Genomic DNA, 8,605 nt, shown 5'->3' with positions numbered 1-8,605 from the left:
CTTAGACCAGAGATCAGCGTCCCCGTTCCTCTGGAGTTCAGTCAGCCGCGGTCTTGTGCAGATGTAAGAAACGAACAACACAAGGAAGTGGTCCAGGGGGGGGGTGTTGGTTCAAAACCGTTTAATTAGCAGCGAGAAAGAAAGGCCACTGGTCTCTTGGAATTTTCCTTTAGTTTACAAAAACTACTGGCATTAAAGATGTGAAACAATAAATGTATTTTGTTTGTTTCTTAAAGGTTTTTGTCCATAAAAAACCTAATTTTCATTGGAAGTGAAGCTGAGTCATAATTGCAATATGCATATATTAGTACCCTTGAATTTTATTTGTCTGCTTTCTGCTACATTTATTCCAAGTGTGTCGACTTCACTGCCGAGCGGTGCGGCCCACACACAGTGAGAGCATTTGATGTTTGAACGGCGCCTCCCTGAAACCCTCCTGGCCTGTGTTTGACACCTTCAGATCTAGGATTTGGGTGGAGAAAAGCAGGAAGGCATCATTCACGTCGTTAATCAGGAACCGTATCCCTCCGCTTGGTGACACATTATGGGTGTGACGAGACTCATTTTGGACTGAGGAATATTGATAATGTTGCATGTTGTCATATCGTTTACCTTTGAAGCTTTTGTGTCCTCAGATGAGAGCCTGATGTCTTGCAGTGGGTGTGAAGCTGAGTTTGTTTCCCACCCTTTTTGTTCTCTCCCTCCCCAGCCTTTTTAAGTAAAAGGTTTTGATTAACGGCCTATCGCTTATTAGTCATTCAGTCATTTTTAGTTATGTTGATTTCTGGTTGTATTGTGATAAAATGGCAACCATGCAGGTCAGATGTTACGCCAAATCAGTTGTACATTAAAATACTATAAAGAAATTTTAAAAAGCAGCAATTTCTTTATTTTAAGGAGGCCATTTTAAATACAATTTATTTTTTTTTGCTTTTGGACATTTTTATTTAATCCCACTGCTCTGTTTCACTGTGCTGCATGAGAAAAAAAGGGTTTTACAGAGCAGGAATTACCTCTTTCTGTGTCCAGTAGCTGGTCTGTGTCATTTCCTAGAGAACAATAACGATCTGTGACCCGGCACATTAGTTATGTGGTCGCTTTTGTCTCGGAATTGTGCTCTGAATGATCAACAAACAAATCTCATTTGTCCCCAGAGGAAAACACACACTCTAATTGCCTCCCCCACCCCCCCACCCCTCCCTGAATGGTTCTGCAGCAGCTGTGTGTGTGTTTACGTGAGAGGGAGGTGTGCACTTGCATGCTTATGCGTATGCACGCACATGTGATGTGTGAAATTGGACCCCTCTGCGAGGAGCAGGGCAGGTAACCCCACTCCCAGGCTGCAACAGAAAGCTTTTGTGGCCACTTCCCCGCTCCTACTCTTTAACCCCCCACTGGTATCAAAGAGCTGCTGAGCACACCATCCAGTCTGCTGACAATCGGGCCGTTTCAATGCAGGACCACAGCTTGCAGTGGTGGGGAGCGGACAGGGCTGGTAAAAAAGAGAGTCTGACTTTGTAACGGATCATGTTGCCATTTTTTACCCATTCCACTGATCCTCGCTTTTCATGTAAATCAGGCCTCTCTGAAGTCTGTGGGTGCAGCTGTGGAGCATGTGCAGTTGCGGTATGACCTCACACTTATCTCATGGTCGGTTTAACGGAATCTTACGAGCTCTTTACACTTGTAGATTTGTTTAAATTCTCTTTTCCTCATCAGCACCCGTTACCATTCAGGCCCTCTGTGCTGTGTTCATGTCAACACTTCAGAGCCACATTTGTAATGACCAAAGCGGCTTCCTCTGCTTAACGCACAACTTTGAAGCTCTCGCTATTGAGTTGGCTTTTAAGAACCACTGTTTGTTACCTCCCTGCATTGTTCCCAGACAATCTCACCTAGGATGGTGAAATGTCGGCCTCAGCATAAATGTAGCAAAACAACATTTTGTGCCATAAATTCTGCCTTTAATCACAGAAATCAAATGCTGAACTTTTGCCTCAAAAACTGCATGTTTTGTTGCTCCTTATTGTGAAGCGAAGAAAAGGAATTTCCTGTCTGATGAATTGTGATAAATATAGAATCATACAGAAAGAAAACTGACCCCACTTCCCTCAAACACATCCTCTCAGATATCTCTGAGTTTAGCCAGAAATCCTTCTGACCACCAAAGTCAAACAAACAAGGCAACCGCCCTCTTAGGTGGTGTTTGATATTTCAGGTAATTGATACATGAGAGGCTCCATTGAGCAGCTCTGCTGGTCTTCCTGGGTAGCCTGCGCAGACTCCTGCAGGAGTGGAGAGAGAGAGGGGCCCCTGTTCGGCTGGAGCTGCAGGAGTGGCGCAGCAAAGTGCCGTTGTTGTAGAGGAAACAATCTCCCTCTCAAAGGCCTTTCTCTGGGAATACTGGGTTACAGTGTGAGAAACTTCCACAGTTGTTTTTTAAACCCTGTCTCTGGGGCATCTCCTGGCCTGCAGCACATGAAAGCCTCACCTCTGAGCTGTGTGGACAACCATCACAACACCTTGACAACCAGCAGAGCCTTGACTGCAGCAGAAGACCCCCCCCCCCCCTCCCCAATTCACAAGTGTTGGTATGAATAATAGATTATGATAGCCAGGTGGCCTTTTAATGCAACTGTACTCCATCTCACATTTCACTGCTTAGCAACACTTCCACAAAGAACAGCATTCTTCTGGGTTTTTGCATCTACAGTTGCGGCAAAAAGCAGATATTCCTTAAATTCCACTGCGTGCTGCCCTGAAGGGAGGTATGTCACTAAATAGGATAATCATACAGTGGGAACCTATGATTGTCAGTAGCAGTGTGGAGTCTATGAAAACAAACCTTTCCATTGCAAAATTTGCATGAAAAAACATAGTTTCAGGAAACCTTTTTTTCAGCTCCACAGGATATTGCCTACGACACTCACCTTTGACTCAAAGCTTCAACAAGGCACAACTTTGATCCTTAAAACCTGGATAGGTGAGTTCTAAAAGTTTAACCTCACACAGAAGTTTAGTTATAGAGGCCAAACATGTCTTTTATTACTCACTGTAAACACAGTGTACATGAACAAAAGGGATGTATGGTGATCAGTTTGCTTCTGGAGCCAGATTCAAGTGGCCACTCAAAGAACTGCATATTTACGCACTCCCCCGTCACTCACTCCCCCATTCTGTTAAATGTGCTTCCACTTTGGTAATGTTGTGATAATGAGCTGTTGATTACCAAAAAAGAAAAGAAAATACAATGCAAAAACAGTTTTTGTATACTGAAAGGTTTTTCTTTTTATGTTGGAGGCCTCGGTGGTTGTTTGCTTACTGCTGTAATACCGTATATGTATATTTTAACCTGCATGAAATGACCTTTTGGTCACTCTTTTTGAAATCCACCAACTCCTGAGGGAAATACCTGTCACATCAGCTGCTAGATGTTCCTCCATGTCCACTGTAATATGTTTCCCTTAACTTTCAAATATGTTGATTGAGTGTAGATTTTCCTGTAAAAGAACCCAAACAATGCAAAGCTCGCTGATTAGGTCATTTGCTCCCAAGTACATGTTACCGTAAACCATGGTAATGATTTGAGATGATATTGACAGCTCTGGAATGATCTGTTTTTAAAATGAAAACTAATCAGACATGTCCCAATTTCTGCAAAAAAAAATGTGACCTGTTTCCAGCCATGTGTGTCCTGCAGCTCTCCATTTGACACGTCTTCCTGTCTCACAGCTCCAAAACAGGCCAGGAAACCACCAAGAGGCATTTCCTGCATATCTAACATCACCTTAAAGGAGGGGTTGTGGGAACATTGGAGGCATGCTCTTCCCCGCAACACTTTCTACTCTGTGTTCTTGCATGTCTTATAGCAGGAACATGTGGAGTTTCATATATCCTTCTCTGGTCCAAGACCAGTAGGTATTTTGGTCCTCTAATGAAGCTCATATGCTGTACATGTCTTTGATGTCACATTACCTCAGAGACTTTAATGGTCTGCTTGCTCAGTTCAAAGCTTCGGTCATTTAGATCTTGGTTTAATTTCGTTTGTGGCTGCCTGGATGTTGGTTTGGTGACAGGTGACACATCACAGTACCAGAAGAAGATGTTAGTCTGTGACTTAGTTAGTCCATCAATCTTCTGATGTGACTGATCTAAGATTTTTTTTTTTAATTTATAAAAACAAAAAAAAAAAGATTTAAAGCCCAGAAGCTGACACACACAAGCTGTGAGAAATAAAACACCAGGCACACCTGGTGTTCTTATTAACCATAAAACATGAAATGAATCAGAGCCACAATTGAGAAATTGTCACAAAGGGGTCAAACTGCTTGTGAATCATTTTTCAAAAGAGTGGAAAAATTACGAGACCAAAAGTCCATTTCAACATAGACATAGTGACAAAACATTATCCACTTAGCCACTCGGGGCCTCTTGTTGTGCATTTTTATTTTAAATTAATCAAATATTTTCAGTGTGAGGTGGCAAATGTATTTAACTACGGAGCCATGCTGTTGTAAAATATATATTATAAAAAAACTTCGACCTTCCCCTAAAAAGATGTCTGAACAGCAGCGTAGGTTGTTTTTAAAAAAACCTTTTTATATCAATATGCATTAAGGCTTCGTTCATAAATATAAAGTTCCAAACATGTGGACTAATGTACCTGCAGACCACCACAAATATTAACTTTTAAACTGTAAGCCGATAACAAACTGCATGGTCCCTCTCCCTTTGTAACCCATGTGGCGTCCATAGTCTCAGTCTATCTTAAAGGAGTTCAGGGCCCACAAAAGGTGCAGGTGTCTCTGGATCTTGTCCATAGAAGTAATTTTCATTTGCAGTTGTGGATAAAGCAATGACAGTTGTTCACTGACAATGGTTTTTCAAATTGTTCCCAAGATCACGCAGGGATTTTCTCTACAGATCCATTTCTGTTTTTGTTGGTCCATGACTTTGGTCTGGAGTGAGAAAACATAATTTTACGATCTGACATGATGTGCCCCAGAAAAATTCATCTTAAAATTGTATTGAGCACTTGGCACTTTTTTTTTAACTTAGAAATGAAAAAGCAGCTATCTCATCTTTAAGAATAATCCCAAATCCGTCTCTATGATGTCTGCTTAATGCCACTTGAAGCTGTCAGAAATCTATCACAAGGGAACACAAAGAGCTACATGGTAACAAAAAAACAGACTGTTATGGCTTCAGGGGGGAACTGCTTGATGAAAGTCCCTTGCACCTGCAGAAGCATTAGTGTGCGCATGGCTTGTACAACTTCAGTTAACAAACAGTGTCCAAACTGCATAAGAAAGACGAGACTAAAACAACCGTTCTTCCTTCATTCTCACACAACCTCAAAGTGCAGCTGTAAACATGTCTCACATGGCTGTGATCTTCAGCATGTTCACAGGGCCTTTGTGTTTGTGTGTGGTTCATAAGGATATGGGTGTAATCCATCACTCACCATCTTCTATCACACTTCACAGCTCTCCAAGTAACTTTAAATCTGTCATCTCCATTTTTCTTTGTGAAAATATCCTCTAAAAAGAAATGAAAGTGCTTCTCCTCTCTACTCTTCGTGCTTTTCAGGATTCCCCTCTCCGGGCTTAATAAAACATAGTACCTTAATTATAGTTCCAACTTAAGTAATCATGTTTTATGGCTAAACCACTATCATTATATCTGCCTGGCTGCCTGCTAACCCTATGAAGTGAGGTGGTGCTGCAACTTTCACTTAAGATTGTCATTGATTTGTGCTCTGAAGCACTCGAGTGTCCAGGGATTGCTGCTTTAAATTTTAATACACGGAGCAGAGGCTGAACACACAAGACCTGGTCTTCCTTTGATCTCTGCTATGACGGCAGAGTGTCGAAATAACGAAAATGCAATAACAGATTAGCATGACTGATGCTGAGACATTCGAGCATATATATCAAACAACTCTAAAAAGAATCACCTGGATGTTTTATGAGCAACAGTTTTACATTTTGAAAAATAATTGTGTTCTCACAGGGAGTTGAATAGGGGGATTAATAATGCTGTCATGTATTAGCCAGAATGGCGAGAGCTTGACTTAGCCTAAAGACTGGAAGCAGTGCTCAGCTGTTAAAACATTTTTAAAAAGTTACACTCCCAACAACTTCTAACTAACACGTTGTATCTTGTTTGTTTTATCTGGAGGGAAGGGTTGCTGAACAAATGGTCCTCACCTGATCTGCTTCTGACCTTTAACATCTACCATGTGATGCAGAACTGACCCTTTCTGTTTTCTCACGTCTCATTGCCATCCTAACCCTAACAAAGAGGTGAGATTCCCTCTAAAACATGTGTAAGACTTGTAGAAGGAAAGAGTTTCCTGTAGCAAAAGTTACAAGACATGCATGTCGGCACATAGGCAGGATCTGTGCTCTGATTTTGGGATGATTTGGTCATACTTATTCTTGGCTCTGGGGTTAACAGAATGCATCATGGGTTGTTCATCCTGTGAACCAAGCTTATTTAGCAGCAGCTTTACTTTATATGTACAGACACAAACTTAAGATTGTGATTCACTGAAGTTATCGTGTTGAAAATATACACTGTGATTACATCAAGGTTGTTGGAACTTCAAATACATCTGATGCAATTATGACATTGCATCAGTGAACAGCAAGAGGAAGACATATGTGCACCAATTGAAAATTGTGGGTCAAAGTGCAGAATTTCACGTTATTATGGAAACTTGGTGAACTTTGCTTCATGATAATCAGTTCCATCGGCAGACTAAACATTTGGAAGATTTTTAAATGTGGGTCCAGGTCCTATTGTTAGTGCTCAGATTAAACAAAGTGCATGCCAGCATTTTTATCTGGAGGAAGCTACCAGCATCAAACAAAGATAGCATTTCTGCAGACTTCCATGTAATGCAAACAGCAACAATATTGTTTTTGTGACTAAATATGAGCAAATTACAACACATGCTTTGTGTTGTGGGAGTATTGGCCACCACAAACTGTATCAGAGAAAGTGCACTATATGAATTACGAAACTATACGAAAAGACTATATGAAAACAGTCATTGTTAAAGGAGCTGTTCGGCATTTTCAGAAATACAATTTTTCAACACCATAACGTCATAACGCCACCTTCCTCACTTTAAGTTATTCCTCCTCGCTCTGACCATTCAGGGTGTGGACAAAGACCATCTGATAGTGTCCTGGGTTGTGGTGTGGAGCTTTAATGGACTGAACTAGTTTCCAAAAGATGCCCTGAGATCCCATTAAATTAGTATGTGTAGAGTTTGGAGGCCAGGTGAAAACTACTGTGTTGTATATTTTGAGCCCCTCCTCATCTATTTTTTGCGGGATCCATCGCTATCCTGTAGGTGGAGGCTTCTACTGGTGGGGAGTGCTTTTGCTTTCTTAATTGAATGCAGCACCATCTGACCGGGTCCCAGGTGAGGTTTATGAGTGTAATTAGAGCATTTGCTAAATTATTGTAAGTGACAGTGAAAATGTGACTACCTGTTGTTATGGTTATAGCGTTTGCAAACTTTAAGCATATACACAGGATTTATTATTCATCTCAGAGAAAACTTTAAGGACCAATGGCATGCTTTTCCATGTCTTTTAGTTATCTACAGTGTATACACATGCATATATATTTATATATTTAAGAGTGTGTCACTTTGATTGCATAAATGTCGAGCTTTGATTTTGAAGGAAAGAGTAATTTCAAAATCTAAGAGGAAGTAGAGGGACTAAAGTAGATATTAAGTGCAACAAAAAGGGGAGTTAGTGGTTACTGAAGCAGACAAATGGAGAATGTGAAACTACATCACTGACGAGAGGGCCACTGTTCTCCATTATCTGTGCTTGCTGCCTCCGCTACTGGCTTAACTTTTGTTTTGCTTGGCTAAAAAGTTGGTCACAATGGTTCAAATCTAATGGAGAAGAAGAGAGAAAGGAGGGCTAATTTGCATATCCATGAATCCCAGAATCATAAGAAAAATATGTCGAGTTATACAAGCTATAAAGGGAATATTTCATTTCAAAAAGGGTTGGCAAAGTCCTGACACATAACCAAACAGGAAAGTTGGAATAAAAAGCTCTTCAAGTGACAAATTCAAGTCAGGAAATCCACCAACATCCCAGAAAGTGATCTGGATGGAGGATTAGGCTAAACGTTGAGGCTGATCAACAGTTACTAAAAAAAGAGGTAATTCCAGATACCGATAAAAGGATTGCATATTTTTGGTTACTAGCAGATATGTAATGTTGGATTGTTTTCCTCATGACAACAGAAAACATTTTTTTGTCCAAACTCTTTGCATGTGTCTAGGACTGAATACAAATTATATTATGTTTTTGAAAGCAGAGAAATATAGAATATTCAACAGGCATCACAAACTTTTTATACTATTGATTGACACCTGTGGAACAGCACATCTTGAACAAGAAGCCACTGGTAATGTTTAGAATTACTCAGTTGAATCACTTTTAATAAATTTCCCTTTTTTTTTTCTTTTTTTTTTAAAATTATTTACAGCTTCCGTTAACCAAACTTTACACGGTTTGCCTTTAGGGCTCCATCTTCAGTCCACATGTTTCCTGGGACAGACTACACA

This window comes from Leuresthes tenuis, unplaced genomic scaffold (assembly GCF_036924035.1).
Source record: "Leuresthes tenuis unplaced genomic scaffold, fLeuTen1.0.hap1 SCAF_8, whole genome shotgun sequence".
Lineage (NCBI taxonomy): Eukaryota > Metazoa > Chordata > Actinopteri > Atheriniformes > Atherinopsidae > Leuresthes > Leuresthes tenuis.
Note: the sequence above shows the minus strand (reverse complement) of the source record.